Source organism: Ursus americanus, chromosome 14 (assembly GCF_024610735.1).
Source record: "Ursus americanus isolate L20-20 chromosome 14, mUrsAme1.1.p, whole genome shotgun sequence".
Taxonomy (NCBI): domain Eukaryota; kingdom Metazoa; phylum Chordata; class Mammalia; order Carnivora; family Ursidae; genus Ursus; species Ursus americanus.
Window position 1 is genome coordinate 14,654,495 of NC_142140.1, and position 20,904 is coordinate 14,675,398.

The 20,904-nt window shown below is 36.4% G+C and overlaps 1 protein-coding gene across 7 annotated transcripts in view; it reads right to left on the reverse strand.

Moving 5' to 3' along the window:
• The window catches only part of CNTN4 (contactin 4), an 877,388-nt gene that overhangs the window by 486,084 nt on the left and 370,400 nt on the right, over window positions 1–20,904 (reverse strand). The window contains exon 1 of one of the 7 annotated variants that reach the window (XM_045808108.2): window positions 13,815–14,163. The exons of the other annotated variants lie outside the window; for them this stretch is intronic. The gene's annotated coding sequence lies outside the window, so the exon portion shown is untranslated. Of the gene's footprint in view, window positions 1–13,814; window positions 14,164–20,904 lie in introns of those variants that run through there. 7 annotated transcript variants of the gene reach the window in all.

Here is a 20,904-nt window from a genome sequence, read left to right on the forward strand (position 1 = left end):
TTCATTCATTTTTTTCATATGATTTCTTCCCACTATCTTTCAACATTCAGGTCAAGGATGATAATTTTTGTGGAAGTATCTTATCTTTATTATTTTCTTTTCAGAGCACTAACATGTTTATATCCTTCCTCTCACCTATTTTCAATTGGAAAAAGAAAAAGCAGTCCCCATTGAATACTTGCAAAACAGCAAATACACAGGAGTGGTAATCAAATGCAATCCAAACAGCTTTCCAAGGTGCATGCTGCATGAATAACATCACTATCCCCAGTGCATTGATTCAGCCTCCTCTCTAATAGGCGTTCTGATCTGGGTTCTTATATTCAGTGGTACACAGTAAAGATCTAATTCCAATATGGGCATGTCCTATGTTTTCTGACTTCAACTGGCACTTTCAGGGATGAGAAAATACAACTTGGTACAGTTTTACATCTTCAGATTTTACAGAATGGTTGACAATGCTCACCCACAGCTGCCTATCCTATGATGCAAATATTTTAAGCCTCCAAAGGTTGATCTGAGAGTCAATTAGATTTTTTTTTGTTTCTTTTTGGTTTTGTTTTTTGTTTTCCCTGAGTGCTTACTGAAGTATTTTGGAGACATTCTTTTTCTTTTTTTTTTTTTAAGATTTTATTTTATTTTTAAATTAATTTATCTACACCTAACATGGGGTTTGAACTTACAACCCTGAGATCAAGAGTTGCATGCTCTACCAAGTAAGCCAGCCAGGTGTCCCTTCATAAATTCCTTTTTTCAAGTTTCATGTATCTTGCTCCTCATAAGGAGAAGGGATACATTCCTTGTTTTTATTTTTTACAGGCAATTTAACTTCCTGTCTTGTATTCAAATCTTCAGTCCTTGTATGGCAGGCCACTACTGAGTGTGGAAGGAATGGACTAAACTTTTAGGAAATATTTATTTTCCAGAGACTAAAAATTTTTTTTAAATGATTGTTTAGATCAGAATTATTCACTGAGAAGCATTTTCTTTTATACCATTTTATAGATTAACTTTTTAAAAAAATCCACTATTTTCTCAGTGTTGGTGAAATGTAAACATATATTGGTGAAAAATCTTTCATTGATGCCGCTCTTTGATATATGTCCACACAAAAACTGTACATGAATGCTCATATGGGCATTATTTATAACAGCCAAAAGAAGTTAAAACAACTCAAATGCCAATTATCAGAGGAATGGATAGATAAATGTGGTATACCCATATAATGGAATATTATTTGGCAATAAAAAATAATGAAGTACTGATATATACTACAACATGGATAAACCTTGAAAACATGATGCTAAGAAATCAGTTCACATATGATATTATATATAAAATAATCCCATTTATATGAAATATCCAGGAGAAGTAAACCCAGAGAGACAAAAAAATAGATGAGTGCTTTTCTAGGGTTAAGTGCGGGTTTAGGAGAAAGTAGAAGGGACTGCTAATAGGTACCAGTTTCTTTTGGAGATGATAAATGTATTCTAAAATTGTGGTAATGGCTGCACAGCTCTGAATATACTGACAACAATTAACTACTTCTTAAATGTGTTAATTATATTGACTATGAATGAAAACTCACTAAAGCCCTTTAATAAATGTTTACTTGAGAATTTTTCTTTTCTTAATTTTCACAATCTCTTCAACACAATGCCACACATTCACAGTGGGTTTTGTGCTAGAAATCTCCTTTCAAAATGAGGAAATACATGTATATAGTTAAAAAACAAGGATTGTTTTGATGAAAATTAAAAGAAGGCAGGCATTCATCTCGGTTTCTAAGTACCCGGATGACAATATAAATATCCACCTATTTTCTGAGGATTCTGGGTAAAATAAAGCAAAGGAGACACACACTGCTCATGATAAATGGACCTCTTGGAAAGAAGTCCTGTGCTGTTGTTTATTCTTTACCTTCCTGACTTTTCATACTGACTCTGGATTTTATTACAGGGGTAGCCTTCTGTAAGTTCAAAGCCAAGGTCGTGTCCTTTCAGCTCAAATCCCGACTTGAGGCATAAATCTTTCAGAAAAGATCCTTCCACACTTGCATCACAAAGACTCTGACACATGTCACAGTGAAGCAACTTTCATTAAGTTACAGCAATAAATGTACTTTCATTTGACGGACTCTGAAAAATTGCTCTATCTTCCCCCATTCCCATGACAGCTGTCATCATGTCACAAATGGAGAAAAGTTTAAAAAAGAAAGGACTCTCACGTCCCCAACAGTTGTCATGACTAGCAGCAACATAATATGCAATGTTACCAAGGGGAAATAAACACTGTATAGGAAACTAGAGCATGCATATATTAGAAAAGCCCACATTTCACTTTCATAAACTGAAGAATAAAAGAGAAACAAACAATAATATTATTCATAAAACTTCAGAATATTTCATACGAGCTTATCTGTCCTATCTCTAGTACACATCTCAATTCCTATGATTCTGGAGAAAGCATCTCTCCTAGTTACAGCATTAAAATTTTTTTTTAATTTACATGCCTTTAAATAACTAACCATAAGACTTGGGTGTCAGGCAAAGATCTACCAGATCAATTTAGCATAGAAGGCAAAAGATTGAGGGCATAAAGCAGTAAAATATAAAATGAGACACCAACTTCTAACTTGACAGCCTGATAGAACAGTTGATCTAGTATATTTTTCAGAATTCAAATAATAATACAGCGAGAAAAAGTTGAAAAAAAGATGCCCAAGAAAGAATTCCTTGTTTTATAAAATTCAATGTGTGCTCAAAAGGGGATTCAAACTGGTCTTTACTCATATTTCTCCCGTGTGGTGTGATACACACCCCCAACCTGAACATCATCTTAGAGTTAATTATAAATTCAGAATCTCAAGCCTCATTGTAGTCCCACTAAATCAGAATCTGTATTTTCATACATTAATGTTTGAGAAGTACTGTTGACCATTTTCCCACCAGTGACATTATCTACTATTTGGACTCTTGGACCACTGAAATAACATATTTCTTATTACTAATGGCTATTAAGTAATATTAACATGAGAAAATAATGTAATATAACACAATACATACTGTATTGCTAAATTAATTAAAAGTTCAACACATCAGATCTCTCATGTGAGAGCTTTGCTAAAGCTTTAATATTGATGTCAGGTTAAGAGATATTCTAAATCAATTGATATTTAAGACTACATCATCTGTTAGAGTCTCTGTGGAAAATGCAACAACCTTGTTAATACTGAGTATAGATCTTTAACATTAAAATAGTGTATCAATTTAATGCTGAGGTATGCTGTAACTCTGAGTAAGAACGCAGTGTTTCTACAAACATGATTCCTAGAGGGGTGGGGGTGGGGTGAAATAGGTGAAGGGGATTAAGAGCATACTTATCATAATGAGCACTGACTAATGTATAGAATTATTGAATCACTATATTGTACAGCTGAAATTAATTTAACACTGTATGTTAACTATACTGGAACTTTTTAAAAAACCAGAAACAAATTAAACATGTAAAAATTTAAAAAAATTAAAATTAAAAATTTAAAAACTATTTCTAAACTATAAAAGGCAAAGAGCTTGTACTGTGATGGTGGGTAAAGGAATACACTTTGAACTGGCCAGTATATATACTAGCTGCTTAGGGAAATCAGACGCTTACCAAACCCAGTTATGTCAACAGATGATATGCCTGTCTATTAACAGTGAAATAAACCCTTGACTGCTCTGTGTTTAAATGAGGGAGTAGAGTTAGAAAGCCATTGAGCCTGAAGGCTCTGAATATTAACAACCATCCCACTCACAGTTTCCTGGGAGGGGGTCCAGACCACTTTACGAAAGCTCAGAGCCAGCTCTCTGGCAAAAGGCACTACCACTTTTATACCTCTGACAAAAATGACATCAGACACCCCCACAACTATTCACTGCAGAGTTTTCAGCCCTCAGAAATCAGAAAAAAAGACAAAACTGTCATCTACTCAGTAAATGCCTCTAACTGGCTACTTCAAAACTTAGGTAAGCTCCTGTGTTACCCAAAGGGAAGTTAGACGGCAAAGAGAAGTCAATAGCCTTTGGGAAAGAAATTACAAGGCAGACAGACACTATATATTTTAGTACCAATTTTCTTTTTACACATTGAAATGAAAGAGTGTACTAAGAGCCCCTTTGCACTTAGTTGCTATAATATTTACTTACAAATTATTATCTTTAATACTAACAGCACTTTGCAGTTATAAAACACCTTGTTCCAAAAAGCTCAAAATGTTTCCCCACATATTAATTCAACTCTACTTAAGAACACATCCTAGGGAGGGATGGCTATACCCACACTGAGGGTATAAACAGGGTTATAAATAGGTTTCAAATTAGTTCCCTTGCTCAGCTCAATCTTTTAAAGCGGGCGGAAAGGAAAGCGTCTGTGAGTGACCTGTTGCTTAGGTAGAGGTCCAGCTTTCCTCTTAGAAGCAAAGAGAGAGGGAGGGCTGCCTCGGTCACTTGGTGGCTTAATCACAAAAACCTAGTCATAAACAAACAAGCAAAAAGATTGCCCCAATTACTCACTTATTTTAGGCCAACCAAATTCTGGGTCCACAAAAACATCTGGAAAATTGTTTTGTTTGTCCACCTCATGTGGCCTGTATAGGATCAACTTCAAGAACACAGGACTTTAGCTGGAGCAAAGAGCCACAGGAGCTACAGGAAGCAGTGGAGGCTGAGAGAGAGAAGAGCTGCCATACGTCCCCAGGTGGCCTACAGAACATGTCCTTCCCTCTTCTTCACAGATAGATGCCCAATTAGAATGCATTTAGTTTGATAAGGGCAACAATTTTTTAGTTATTTTCTTCAGTGCTGTATCCCTACACCCTAGAAGAGGGTGAGGTAACTAGCTAACATTTAATTAATAATTTTTAAATGAATGAATGGATGTAGGTCAGCAGTCCTGAAGGTGGACCCAACCTGCTAATTCTGTCAGCTACACAGGTCTGACAGGAAAATGTCTATGCCTAAACATCAAAGCATATGCTCCTTCTTCCTTTACCAGATATAACTTCTGAAATATCTTGCGTAAAACTAGATAGCATATAGGCTGTGTCTTGAAGTCAAAACAAGCAGAAAGGAGACCATCATTTTGTCCCTCAAATGTGATCAAAATGTCTGATTTCTTCTACTTGCCTGATTAGATACATGCTCAGTGAGAGTCTATAGAAAGTTAAAACAAAAAAAAAAAAAAAAGAAAGAAAGAAAGAAAGAAAGAAAGAAAGAAAGAAAGAAAGAAAGAAAGAAATAATGAACCTATCACTTTTAAAGCAGTATAAATTCCATTTGGCAACTCTAGTGCCAAATAAAAATCAAATAAAAATACTATGTGTTAGTAAAACCAGTAACTACAATTGGAACGTATTAAACTAAATTACTCAGGTATAGCAAAATATATTTATTTATTGAATTCTGTGTGATCTACTTCGTCCTCTTATCAGTAAAATACAAGTTCTTAAATTCAACCCCTACAAACTGACAATTCATGAGACCTGGCAGAGTTTAAAACAAGCTTTACAGGAATCCCGATATGCTTTGCTCTGTCCTCCTCCTAAATTCCTCCCTAAAAGTACATAGAATGCATTGCTAATGCACTTTCCATCTTTTAGGTAGACTGCATGCCACCACATGCTATAAAAGCTCATGTTTTCTCCCCTATCAGTGAGTAGTCTTTCCAATACCTTGTAACAGAGGATGGAAAGTGGATGGGTATGGATCTGATAGATGTGTTTTGGCTTCAAACATTTAAAAAATAAATAATATTTAAAATTTCTGACATGTGGAAAAGCTGGGCTCACAGTCCTATATATTGACAGCATGTGGGTGGAACACTTATGTGCTATTTTGACATGACCCTGTGGATTCCTTATTTTCTGACACCTGGTCTACTTCACTCATTCATGTTTTCAGTCTGGCTTCTACAGGTCTTTGCTTTTGGATTCTCTGGCTCTCAGAGTTCCTACATCATGAAATGTGCATAAAATCTCAAGAGAAACTCAAGAGTGAGTCTCCTGTCAGGGAAAGAACACCATATGGGGCTCTGGAAACACTAGGCTCCCTTCCTAGTCATACTACCAGACAGCCATTTTATCTTGGGTAAGCATCCAAGCCCATTAGAAGAGAGTCAGACGAGACAATCTGTAGATAACTTCCAGACTGGAAATCCCATGATTTCAAGTCCCTGTCTCCTTGTTTGCTAGGCTGGCCATCCTTGAACACACACGAAATAACCTATCACTTGCATAAGACAAGGTCTGCTATATTCAAGACTGAGTTCTAAAACTGCTTACCCAAAAAAAAAAAAAAAAATTTTTAAATATCTTAGCCTTGTCCTAAGCAACTGTATCTGTAAAATAATGTATTTTATTAACAAGTTACATATTTTTCCATTAACATGTTCATTAAAAATATCTACTAGATATTACCTATATTTACAACATATTCCACCCGAGGTATCTGCTTCACACTTTGGGAAAAACTCCCATGTGAAGTCCAAAGTTTATTAAAACAGTTATTTAGGTGGAATTATCAGAACCTTCGCCAGACTTTCAAACATGTTCCTATCTCTACCTTCTAGATTACTTTGAGATTGAAACTGTCGTATACTCAAAAATGTTTCTCAGGTGAGAAATATTTTGCTCTATCACTTTACATAAACATCTTGAATATCAGTCACAGGATATGAAAATGATTTGGAAAAAAAAATACCACTAAAACCAAAGTTATCATTCAACCATGGCTCTTGATGAACATAAAGATTCACAAAGATTTTAGCTTAGATATATATACATACACACATACCAGTTAGCCTGACAAACTGTTTTTCTCCTAATAACTCAGGTAAGAAGGTTTAAAAGTAAAGTCATTTTTAAAGTTTCATATTTCTTAAATGTACTCACAGGCCACACAAGGTACTTTCAACAGGAAATATAATACTACAAGAGAGGTTAACAACAGCAATCAACTAATACCCTTGTGGATTCCTGCAGGGAGAGGGAGAGGGGGACTCCAGGGAAGGACTGTGTCAGTCTAAATCTGCTGCTGTTCTCTCTGAGCAACAGCCAGACAGCTGGATGGGAGGAGGAGTCAAACACCCTAAATTACCAGATTCACACTTAGCACACACATCATAAAGATGCCAGAGACCATGTTTGAACACATAATTTGCTCTCTTCTGGGAGATGGCGGTTGTTTCCCCCTCTGGTGTCAAGCATGATGCCTGTGTGTGAGCAACTCTACCAATCTGAAAGACGCACAAATCCATTTAATTCTAAGCTGCTTGGAAGGAAAGTTCTTGCACATGACTGTGTATAATTAGTGACATGACTCATTTAGAGGTCATGTCTAGTAAATAAAGGTATTTATCTGAATGTCTAGAAGACGTAAATATATTAATCTCAACACAATGCTCAGTAGAAGAAAAGTGAAGTGAAATGATTTCAACAAGTCATTCAGTATTGTGGAGTATTACACCCTACAGTAAGAACTTTAAATTTACCTCCTGGGCAGTCAAAGGGATTTAATAAAACTGACCTCCTGGAACTCAGGCATCTATCCCATGTCCTGAGAAAACGTAGGATAACACAGATAAATGGTGTGTGGATATGTCTTCGGAGCAGGAGATCATAAACACAGACATTGGGAGAAGGATCAAGGCAATTAACTACCAACTATATGAACAGCTACAATATTTGCATATACGCCTGTGTACCAACATCTACCATACTAAACACACTATCCATATACACTACTGCAAATATCTTCATTAAAATAAGACAGTCTACCTCTGGTACCGTAAGATACCATTTTGCTTCTTTCACTAAATTGTAAAGATACAATTCAAGATAATTATATTTTTAAAGCTTGTTAGGGCAGTACATTAAAGAAGCCAAGAGCATTCTTTTTTCTCTGTATCTCTTCATTGGAGTAAATTTCTTAAAAATCTGCACAGTGACTTCACAATACCTAAGCCAACTATTTTGGAATTAGTCCCGGTGTCCTTAAACTCAGTATGTTTCATTCCCTTACCCCATTTTCCTGTGTAGGAAAGCTACATCTCTTTCAACTACAATACACTCATTCCTCAACTTCCTTATTTACATCTTTTTTTTCCAGGGCACTCACATTTCTATCCCTTGATATAGGGTTTCCTTCTGGCGAGACTTAAATCTGTCTCCTTTAGTCCCCTTTGCCAACTGCCTGGCACAGACAGCTTCTCTAAATTCTGTCATATCCTCGGAATCTGTAGCCCTGCATTTTATATCTAACCATAGAAATACTTTATTCCTTTGCAGTTCTTTCTGAATAGCTCCGCTCAGTATTAAATCATCCTGTTCCTTCCTTGAAACAACAGAGAGATTTCATGCTAATATGCGGAAGGACTCTTATTCCGACTTTGGAATATAGGTGAAGACATGTGAAACCATGTACAAAACCCAGAGCCATGTCTAAATCCAATTTACAACTCTACCTTTTTAACTACACAATAAAACAGTCTGATAAACCACTGGAGCTATTAACTAAGTGATATTGAATTGAACATCTCAAGTCATCAGAAGCACTGGTTTAAAACCAAAAGCAGTGCCCCTGGAGCTGCCTGTAACTTTATAATCAAGGGTGTGAAAGCCACAAATTATCAAGCCTATCTGTCATCATTATATTTTTTGCATAGAAATATCCATAAGTACAAATCATTTTGGTCATAGAAGAATGCACGACTATAAAATAGAGGAATTATTTCACGTTACTGATTCTACTTACAACAGGGCCTGCTGCCTGAAAAGCCAGGCTATCTACCTAATATTATGAGATTTGGAAAATTAATTTTATACTCTGCATGGATCACATCAAATATAGTCTACAAGCTCAATACGTAATAACATTAACATTCAAACTCAAGAATAGGAAGCCATATATACAGAGATTTCCTAATGGTAAAATGAGGGAAAAATTAATATTCCAACTTCTGTTTAAAAGCTGCTATAATACTACCCTGTTCTGGAATAAGAAGTGGAGCCAATCCAAGCTATTACCATCATCAAATGCGCACCCACTTATCATCCATCTTTAACTACACTAGTTGTTAAAAATATATATAAATATTGTCCACTGTTAAGAAGGATATTAGTCTGTAATTATTCCAGCTATCCGGCCAATGTGTATTTTTATTTCATTTAATAGTGAAAGAAGCAAAAAACACTGCCATCTTTGTACTACAAATATCAATTCTGAAATTAATTTAGCTTCTTCTAGTACTTGTAGTAAAGACACACAAAGGAAATTTACCTGCAATTTGGTTTGAGCACATCAAGAATCCCAAACACCATTAGTGGTGAGTTTAGTAAATCTGTAGTTTGTAGTTTTTAACTGAGAGTCTTCACTAGCAATGAACAGTCTGAGATCACAGAAAGAGTGCCATAAAGAACATTTTCCATGACTTTTTTTTTTATCTGACTTAAATTCCACAAAGTTGGTCACTTGTTTATGGTGTCAGGTATATACAGTTGATCCCTGAAGAAAATTGAACTGCATGGGTCCCTTTACAGGTGTTTTTATATTTTTTATAAATAGAATATAGTCCTGTAAATGTATTCTCTCTTCCTTATGATTTTCTTAAAAACATGTTCTTTTTTCTAGCTAACTTTATTTTAAGAATACAGTATATAGGGGTGCCTGGTGGCTCAGTCGGTTAAGAGTCTGCCTTCAGCTCAGGTCATGATCCCATGGTCCTGGGATGGAGCCCCATGTCTGGCTTTCTGCTCAGCGGGGAGCCTGCCTCTCCCTCTCCCCTTGCCTGCCACTCCGCCTACTTGTGCTCTCTCTCTGTCAAATAAATACATAAAATCTTAAAAAAAAAAGAATACAATATATAATACATATAACATAAAATGTGTTAATCAACTGTTATGTTATCAAGAAGGTTTCTGGTCAGCAGTAGGCTATTGAAAGTTCAGTTTTTAGGGAGTCAAAAGTTTACAGGTAATTTTCAACTGTGCAGGGACATATACGAAATATGTGTTAATCAACTGTTTATGTTATCTGTAAGGCTTCTGGTCAACATTAGGTTATTAGTAATTAAGTTATTGGGGTGTCAAAAGTTATACACAGATTTTTGACTGTACAGAGGATCAGAGCCTCTAACACCTGGGTTGTTTAAGGGTCAGCTCTATTTCTTAATGAAATCACTTATGGCGTTTCTTTTCCATACTATTAAATAAAACTGTCATTTCTTGGGGAAAAACAAAAATCCTTTGGTACATCTTAATTTTTTTTTTTAATGAAGCTCTTTAGTATCCTGTTACATTGAAGTATTCACTCAGTTGTGAATTTTTTTGTTTTATTTTTGAAGTAAATATTGTTAGTTTAATATACTTGGATAAATCCTCTTTAGTCAGCTGGAGTTTAGAATATAAGATAAACTATTCTCTTACTTTCAAAATTAATATGAACAATCTATACACACATATATACACATCCATGACTTTCAGGTCCCTTCTGCAAACTATGTCCAGGATTAAGTGAATTTATACACAACAGAGCAGAACATCATTAGATACCTTATTTATACCTTGATGATCTCTCATAAGAGAAGGCAGCAAACAAACAGATCAAAAGAACAGACATTTCCAACTTTGTTTCTGCTTGATTTTTAGAACAGCTCACAATAAAAAAGGGGGAGAGGTAACTGGGGACAAGGGTAGAGAGGGAGGGAGTAGGGATAAAGAGAAGAAGGAAAGAAGGAAGAAAGGAAGGGAATAGGGAAAGGAGAGAGAAAGAGAGGGAAGAGAAAGGAAGAAAATAAAGAATCTTAGTAACACTTTGCTTCAGATGACAATTAAATCACATTTCACTCAGTCCCTGGGCAATTTGAAGGGATTTCCAGGAGTTAGTGAGAAGTTAAAATGAAGTGTCATGAGATCACAGACTTTCCTAACCCAGGAAGTATCCTGGAAATCAGACTTAAATTTACAGGGGAATACTGAGGCACAGAGAGGTAAAGTAGCTTGTTAGAGCTTGCACAGCAATTTGAAAGAGCTCAAGCTTCCACCATTACTATGGATAATTCATTGAGTGGATACTTTGAAAGTATGTAACTGTCAAGGCTTGCTAACATTTAAAATCTGCTCAAATTTTCAGGGTTATTAAATTCATTTTTTTGTTCCATCATATTTACTTTGAAATTATTTTAGAGGTAGTTCATAGAGCTTCAATCTGCACCTCACATTTTTGCCAACCCAACCTGTCACAGAGGGCTGGAGTGCAGTTTGTGAGCAAGGAAGACCGGCTTACAACTGCTGCTGAGGATGCTGTGAAGTCCTCTTTGTGTTTAGCTGTGTCCCCTTTGGGGACAGAAAAAACACTTGCCAGGGGCTCAAAGCACACACTGCCAGGGGCTCTACTTTCTACTCATGTGCCTCGTGTCAGGATTTCTTCCACTTGGTTCAACCTCAGCACCTTCTCGATGTTGAGGGGATACTGCAGTCAGATACTGCAGATAGTAGATACTATCTACCAGGCTGTTGGGTAGATTTTTATGCATGCAAACACATACAGAAACATACTATCTTTACATATAAAATGTAAGACTTTTCCTTTATTATCTCATAACATTTTACATTTATTTTGAAGACCAATTAAATCACCAGGGCTTTAAAAGCACCTCTTACAAGGCATATTTAACACCCATCTGACTTCCCCATCTGTCAAGTGACCAGACACTAAACTAACGCGTGGAGCAATCCCCTTTTCTACAGATTAAACACAACTCGGGAGAGAGTGTCCCAATTTTTAGAAAATAAAACATTTCTAAAGTAACGGAAGCACACTATAAGTCTTGCAAAACCTCTTAAAGCTTTGTGGTGACCAGCCACAAAAATGTTTAATATCATAGGAGATGAAATTTCTAAATGTTTGAATGGAAAGTAAAAATCATACTTAAGTACTTCAGGAAAATACTTCTCTACAAACGGCAAAAATTCCCACTACACACACACACACACACACACACACACACACACACACACACACAAAATCAGGACTACCTTCTCTTCTTATAATTTTAAACAAGGCAACATCTTTGCAAGATCATATTCTTGCACTAGTTAGAAAAAGACCAACAATTTTTGTTTTCGTTTTTGTTTTGTTAAATATAGCTGAGGCTTCCTCAGTAACCATCACTTACAAAAGTCAGCTCAATTTTAGAAGAAGGCATGATGCCATTCTTTTGTTTAGGGGAAATGTAACCATCAAAACCTCTTGCCTGCATTTTAGATTTCAGTGATTCACAACTTAACCACCCCCCCCCCCCCCCCGCCAGGAAACAGACTTCTTTGCAAGGACAGCCTTGGGACTGACTGTTCACTACCCAGAGGTTAACGCAGCCATTCCCCTTTTGCTCCATCTGGCCAGATGTTAAGCGTCCTTTATTGGCTTGTTACATTTTCCCTCCAAACCTCAAGCCCTGAAAATGCCTGTGCTCATGTAGACAACCATCTATTTTGAGTCTTTTCTCTCTTGTATCGTTCCTATCAACCAAATCTAATGGGAACATACTCTGTCCCCACCAGTGAGACACTTTCATACTTCACAGCCTGTGGTTTTTCTCTGCTCTGAGACTTACTGTCTATTCAGGAAAATAGTATTTCCACTCTGGAAATTACAGGATCCTCTGGTTCCATGGTCTCAAACTCATTGAGGGCACTTTGATTCCCCTTTCCAGGTATGAATGATGTCAACTTTGTTTTGGTCCACATCAGCTCTAGCCATTGGTTCAAGCAGTGCAAGCCTCTTATATTCAAATTCTATTCTTACAACAGCTCAATTGTTCTATGTTCAATCCAGGAAGAAAAGTGTGTTCTATATTTAGGTTAGGGAAACCCAGACAAAAAAATTCACATATCCCTTTCCATAGTGATAACAATCTTTAATTTCACTAAGCCATCGATCATTTGAGAGACACCATGCAAACATTATCAACGATATTAATTTCCAATATCATTTTCATGATCAATTCATCTTTGCATGGATAACAAATATTAATTTGATAGACTGCATTTGGAGACACATGAAAGATAAATGAACTCAGATTTGAAATTCTTTTTTTTTTTTTTGGTTTTTAATTAACATTACTTCATAAAAAGTGGCACTTTCAAAAGCAAAACAGCTAAAACATAGACTCTTATTTTGAAACACTGATCCTCAGCATGAAAAAGGAGATACGCAATTTATGTGTGTAAATATTCCTAATATATCACTCCCACCCCCAACCCCTGGCAAAGTTTCTAAACAGCATGCAACTGAAAAACAAGAGAAACTTTCCTGTTTCTGCCTTTCTTAGTGGCAGCAGAGAGCCGCAAAATAAACTACCTTAAACAAATTCTGGAAATAATGACACACGCTTCTTTTATATAGAAGTGCATGTGAGATGATCTCTTACATATACATTACTTTTACTTACATTTTTCTTGCAATGGCCAGAGATACAGAAGATAAACATAAGCTCTAACCATCCTGAGCACAACAGACAACGCACCCATGCTTCCAAATTAAAAATAAAACCAATAATTTTTAACTTCTATAAAAGCATTCTGAGAGGTCTCTTATTTTCCTGTATGAATAAATTATAAAAGAGATCTGACAGAAACAGCAAGCTCTAAACAGATTACACCCTGTCTCACCAGCTTGATTCAACAAAGAGCGATGGAATAGCAAATCAAATGCAGCTTGCAAAGTCACATTCACATGGAGCTGTAGGGAGAAAGAGGGGGAAAAAAACCTGATACTTACAGACTGTAAAGTAAAATGTCCCAGTTTCGCTTTACATGTTACAGCAAATCAAACAGAGATTTCAGCTCTCAGCAAGTCCCTGCTTCCACTACACTGATCATCCACGCAGAACAGGCCCTTATGGATTGCTTAGGCAGCTGGGAGATAATGGGACCATATTCTCAGCTGGGACTAGAGATGCTGAACTGCTCTCCGCTGCGTGCTGCATGGCTCTCAGCCAGCATTAATCAAGGAGGACCCAGCTTCGCGGCTGTGTTCCCCAAAGGATCGACATAATTAGCGCATGAATCAAAGACGCACACTGGGAGAATCACACACATCTCTAACTGGCTCTGCTCACATTGAACCTGATTAGGAAATCAAGTTGGTTCCCTGATCAAATGTGTTCAACCTTTCAAAAATAGAGACTCACACAGCTGTTTATAGATTTCAAGGGAGGGGTAGAGATCAAGGTTTCCTTCCCTATGGGCAATTTATGTAATTCCTCAACTATAGAACATAACTGCACTGATTGTTTGGTACATATGGTGGATTTGTCCTGCGATTTGATTTGTCTGTGAGGGTTTTTTTTTTTTTGTGTGTGTGTGTGTGTGTGTGTGTGTGTGTGTGTGTGTGTGTGTGTTTTGTTTTTTTTTTTTTTTTCTGCTGCTCCCAGGAAGGTTACAGGCTGCAGCCTCATTTCCCCTATGGAGTTTTTGAGACATGCATTTGTATATTCTTTGCAGGTCTAGATTTCCAGGATACTAGTTGGACTAAAGCTGGTCTCTATGGGGGCATTTTATGTCCCCAAAGATATGCATCTTCTTGAGCACTGGCAGTCCAGCTCATTCCAAACAGAGGGTTTGGCATGGCACTTGGGACACCAAGGATTCTAAAAGGAATTGCGATGTTGATTGTGCTTACATAACTGAAAGAATGCTCTTCATTACTTGTCCATATGGTGATGCAGTCAAGAGCTGCAGAGTAGCAGCCTGTGGACAGGCTTGGTTTGGCAAAGTAGAGATTTTAGTATTTGAATGTGAACATTTTTTTAAAAGATTTTATTTATTTGACAGAGAGAGAGAAAGAGAGCACAAGGAGGGGAGCAGCAGAAGGAAAGGGAGAAGCAGGCTCCCCGCTGAGCAGGGACCTGATGTGGGGCTCCATCCCAGGACCCTGGGATCATGACCTGAGCTGAAGGCAGACCCTTAACCGACTGAGCCACCCAGGCACCCTGAAAGTGAACATTTTTAAACAGAACACTTTACCAAAATGGTGCCACTACACTTTTGCCCATATATGCTACCTGCTAGCCCCTGAAGACTTTTCTTTAATGTAAATTTAACCTCAGTTAAGCAAATCTGAGTTAGGGATGTAAAACACTCCAATTGAGAGAAAGGAGACTCATCTCTTGTGTCACTCATTAAAAGGTGATCAAGGCACCCATGTGGTGATTTTAAGTTCTAAACACACAGAGCAGCTAGAAGCTAATGAGCCTGCGTGATAAAGGGCCTAGGGGAATTTAGGGAGCCAGAAAACCTGAGTTGTAATTCTCACCTTATAAAAATCAGGTGATCTACAATATGACACTTTGCCTTTCTGAGCCTTAGTTTTCTTATCTGTATAATAGGGCTTGGTCCAGAACTTTGAGGGCTCTCACGGGTGTAACATTCATTTGTTCTAAGAATTAGAAAGTAGATCTCCATTAGTTTACACTTCTAACAGCAACCATTATAATGGGAATAAAATAAAGGTACACTTGAACAAAAAACAAACAAAAAACCTGTCCCAAATGTGGGGGCCTCTGCTACCTTTTGGGGTCCCAAGATAAACTGGCTAATAAGCAGCTATTTTAGAGAACAGAAAGCATCATTATTATGAAGTGTAAGTAAATTATAAATGTGTGAAAGAAAAAAGACAGGCTGTGCAGAAAATAATTTTATCTAATTCTAATATCTAATTCATAATACTAATTATGTCTACCTGACAGTAAAACTGGATGACAAGCCAAAAGTCCAGGTAGATGTTTGTCTTCATGAGCCAACTGCCAGAGTACTACACTTTGTGGGGAAAGAGTCTTTTTGTATTTAACTGAATTCCAATTTTCTTCCGCTCCTACTATTTGAAAGTAAAGAAAGGAAGGGCTTCTCCTCACATTATCAGTTACCTTACTTTTGTGGAAAAATGTGTTTCAACAAGGTCAAAATAACCCAAACTGTCCTAGGGTTTTGGTACTGGCCTTAGAGAATAAAGGGGAAATTGACACTTTTATGATCTCTTACTCAATAACCAGAAAAGTAACTCACTCCAAAGACAGAGGATCTCGTGTAAAATGCATCCTGCCAGACCTTTTCATATCCATTACAACTCAGTTATTCCAAATCAGATAGAAGGCCTCAAGGAGATTCAATATCAATAGTTAATAATAATAAAACAAAGTGGAGGATGATGAAACAGTATACTTACACTTTTTAAAAATTTTACTTTTCAGTAATTTTTTGTTGGTTCAGAATGCTTTTGTAAGTATTTTCAATCCAATTTCTCTAAGATAACCTGTTTCCTTATTTCCTTGAGTATTGTTGCAATTTGGCATAAGTTGTAAAACGACTGGCATAAATTTCATGTTTGTTATTTTTATCTGGCTCATTATTATTGAGACTTTAGCACATCTACTTAACACAGCTCATGTGAGGTGCTGACAAAAATAGGTTAATCAAATAGTAATTGTGCATCTCAGTCATATTAGCAAACATATTGCTGAAGTAAATGAAAAAAGGAGCAAATTAAAACACTAACGTGTTTATTCAGTGGTACAGTCGAAATAAATAGTTTAATTGGTTTTAAGTTCTATTCAGTCCCTGTTTGGCTGGTAATTACTTTGATTCATTTTTGATTATGATATGTAATAGATTCACTTTGACATCATGTGATTTGCACTTGTTTCTAACGGTAGGTGATAATTACTAACTAAAAATTTCTAACTTCCATCAATTTTCTTCATACATTTCTCCCCTGAGACATACCATTTAAAATATGAAGTGGTTTATAATAAAAGCCTAAATCTGGAAAATGTCTGATATTTTTTTTCCTTTAAGGTCAAAGCCAACATTAATGTCAAAATAAATATAGCAAAAAGGAAGAGAAAAAGAAAAATGATTAGCAACTATAAACAAAAGAAACTGTCTTCACAGAGATAGTATAACCTGATATATTACCTCAGAATGTATTTCAGAAGCCAAAATATATAGCGATTGTTTTAGACTTTGCATAGAAATTGCAAGAAACTGCATCTCTTTGGGACTCTGAGGAGTCTGCAATTTTAACAACACTCTTGTCAAGGCTAATAAGAACCTGGGGAATGGGGCTCCTGAGGTCTCTTTCTGGCCATAATACAAGATTCAGCAAGTTAAATACAGCTCTGAGCCTCAGCAAATCTAGGGGCAAAATGAAAGTTATGGCAATAATTTCCCAACAGGTTGAAACTTAATCAATATTTTTTAATGTTTTGGAATCTTCAGCAGTAAGTCACCTGATATGCATACAACTGTTCATTGTTTCTCCTAGAAAGTGTTCTTATTTCTTATTCCTTGCCTCACTCACTAAAAGTCAGAGTCAAAAGCTAAGACAACTGTGACATTTCTCCAGCTGAGAACAAAATTTCAAAGGAATGAATGGTTCAGAAATCACTGCCCAGGGCACCCACTGGAATGACAATCTAAGCAGCTTGACTGGACTTTCTTTTCCAATCAAAAGCAATGGAGCCAGTAATAAAATAATTGAGGAGCAAGACAAAAGTATGGATCCACATGAGAAAGTCTGTGGCCTTATTTGTTTTCCAAGAAGTAATCAGATTCCTGTAACAATGACTCACAGAGACCAGGGTCACAAAATTAAAACAGTCTATGGGGAAAAAAATAGCCCATTTTTAAATATTATGTCACAATGACATAAAATTGGCCCAGGAGCTAGATAAAAAATATAATATGCCTCAATATTTATCTGCTGCCAATTACTCAGACATGTGGAGTAACCATTAGCAAAAAATGTCTATTAATTTAAGGTGTGCATGTGCATGCCTCTGTGTGTGTTTGTGGTGTGTAGAAAGAGAAAGAGTGAAAGGGGGAGAGACGAATTATAGAAAAAGTATTTTGTAAGTGGTATTTCTCATTTACTTTTTGGGGTAGAACTGATTTATCCTTATTATATTGGCTAAAGAACACATCCAAATTTTCTTATCATCTAAAGAGAAAAAATCCTTTTACTCAGAAGATTCTGATTTTCCTTTTAACAAAGAGAGAAAGCTTTGAAAGACTGGTTTTTAACTGTCACAACGGAGGGGGGTAGGTGCATGTTACTGGCATCTAGTGGGTAGAAGCCAGGGATGCTGCCAACTATCCTATAATGCATAGCCAACTCTGAAAAAAATTCTCTGGCGCAATATGTGAATAATGCCACCTTTGAGAAACCCTGACCCAAGGGAACCATGTGGGATCCTCATAGTTAGAATTCCTAAGAATTCAGAACTGAGATTAAAAACCAACAAGTTTAAATGGGGTTGTTCTAAGTATAGCTGCAGTAGCAATACTAAACACTGTTTTGCCTTGGAAGTAACTTTAGACTTCTTAATATGCTTTCACAAAAGTTACCATATTCAGTACAATAAGCTACTTCCAAAACCAAGAAAGTACTATAATTCCAAGTCTATCAGTGCAAACAAGCAGGACCTTAGAACAAATAACCAGAGGCATGGTCACTAAAAAAGGCAAACCCTAACAAGTACCTAATATGGCCCTCACCTCCCTGTCCTGCTTCTCACAAAACCAAATAGAACAGATAAAAATTAATCTCAATCCAGTATATATAATCCTTTCCCACTGGACCCTGCCATGGGAACCAAAGAAGACAACTCTTTAGCTAGGTGAGCTCCATGTGATTTCATATATGTGTTTTCTTTCTATCTCTCTGTCCCTGAACAGATGGACATCCTCTTCTATGTTCCCATGTCAGGAATCTGATCGTATTCTTGAAATAGAGTTTAAGTAGAGAGTTGGGATTAAAAGCAAATATGCTTTACTTTATGGACTTCCATTAGGAAATCAGTTTTAAAAACTCCTGTTTACTTACTCATTCAACAAAAATTTACTGAGCACATTGTCCATTTAAATTACTGGGGAGAGAAATAAAATCTCTCAGCATCTGCTTTCCTTACAAACTTTATGCATTTATATTGTATCCCCTATATCATCTTGCCTGGCTCAGAAAAAGTTTACTGCATTTCTAATCATCCACTAAGGTCATTATTATTTATAATCAGGCTTATCACTAATGTAGTGCCCTATAGACTCTTCAGCTCTGCTGCTGAGCTCTTTTGTTGGCTCCAGGGAGTGTAGGCGCTAGGTAGATGACAGGGGCTTTTCATTTTATTCGTTGGCATCCCTTCCATCAACTGCAAAAAGCCTTATGCAAGCTTTTACAGGAGGGGGACTCAGTTCACCTTTGTTCTTAAAGAGAAAGTATCTCCCCTTAGATCTGCTGCAGATGGAACAAGATGAGGAAGAAGGTGTTCAAGAAGTAAGACTGACAGAAAGAGAACCAAACCCAAAATGGTCTTTATTTCCTAAGATTACCACAGTGTTACATTAGAAGAAAAGTGAATAACTGATTACACTAAGCAAAGTCTGTTCTTAACATTTCATGGAGTGTGAAAGAGGAATAAGATGCCTGCTTTCTTTCGTACATGCTTTGAGAAAATGGGTTACTGTTTTTTTTTTTTTTCTTTTTTTCCTAAATGCATCCCAGATACAGAGGAATGGGCTTAATTTTAGAACAACATGAATCAGAGATTAAGGCAGAATTCAAGACTCTCTTTAAGTAGACATTTTAAAAGTTCTTTTCAGGGAAACCACTGTCTAAATTCATACACTGCTACCCTCTTTGTCAATATGATGTAGAAATATTGCAAACAACAAATATAGCAAAAGCAACCTTTAACTCTAGGAATCCAGAATCTAGGTAATCTACATGATATAGCCACATAATCACATGAAATGTTACAGTATAAATCCAAACTCAGGCTAAGTGATATATTTAGTTGGGTCTCTGCAATTTCAAAATAAATTTTCTTACTGCTTTGGTGGGTGGGTGGGTGGGGGAATGATATTACAGATTTAATTCTGAGCAGTGCAAAATGTAGAAGGATGACGTCTGTCCAGAGATGTGTATTTTTTTTCTGACATGGACTATCATTATTTCAGGTTCTTATTATGTGTCAGAAACAGTTACGCATTTTCCAATGATTATCTACTTTAATCTTCACCACAACCCTCTGAGGTAGGTGTCTTTACTACTTTCATTTCATAGATAAAGACACTGAGAACTAAAGATGCTGAGTGAGTCGTCCAAGGGCCCATACTTAATATGTGGCAGATTTGGGTTTTCTAAATTTTATCATGCGGAACATTTATTTTTCTTTGTTGACAATATTTTCCTTACCAATCATGTTCATAGCCGAAAATGTTCCTCAGTGTGTTTGCCCAGAGTAAACCAGTGGTTCTAAGTTTGTAACTTTGAAACAAGTTGGTACAAAGTAAAGCAAGTGTATTAAACCTTAAAATTGTTGGGTAGGGTTGACCTAAAATAACATAAAAAATGTAATAACTTTGGACAAGATTACATAGAACACTCAGTTTAAAACTGATTATCTGGATTCCCCTTTGGCCAAAAATTTTTTTGAAAAATTCCAAACTTACAGTAAAGTTGAAAGAATGGTGTAATGAATACCCATATGATTATGACTCAGAACTAATGTAAACATTTTGATATTTGTTTTCTCTTTTTATTCCCTCTCCTCTCCTTTTCCCTCTTTCCTTCTCACTATTATACTAATTTTTTTTTTCTGAATCGTTTAAGAGTAAGTAGCAGATATCTTGGCACTTTGCCCTTAAATAATTCTCCAAAGAATTCACCAAATAATGCTTTTTCAGCTTTACTGATGTATAATGGACAAATAAAATGGTAAGATACTTTAAGTATACAATGTGATGATTCACCAAATAGTGTTTTCCCAAAGAACAAGGATTCTCATCTACATAACCACAAAGCAATTAACCAA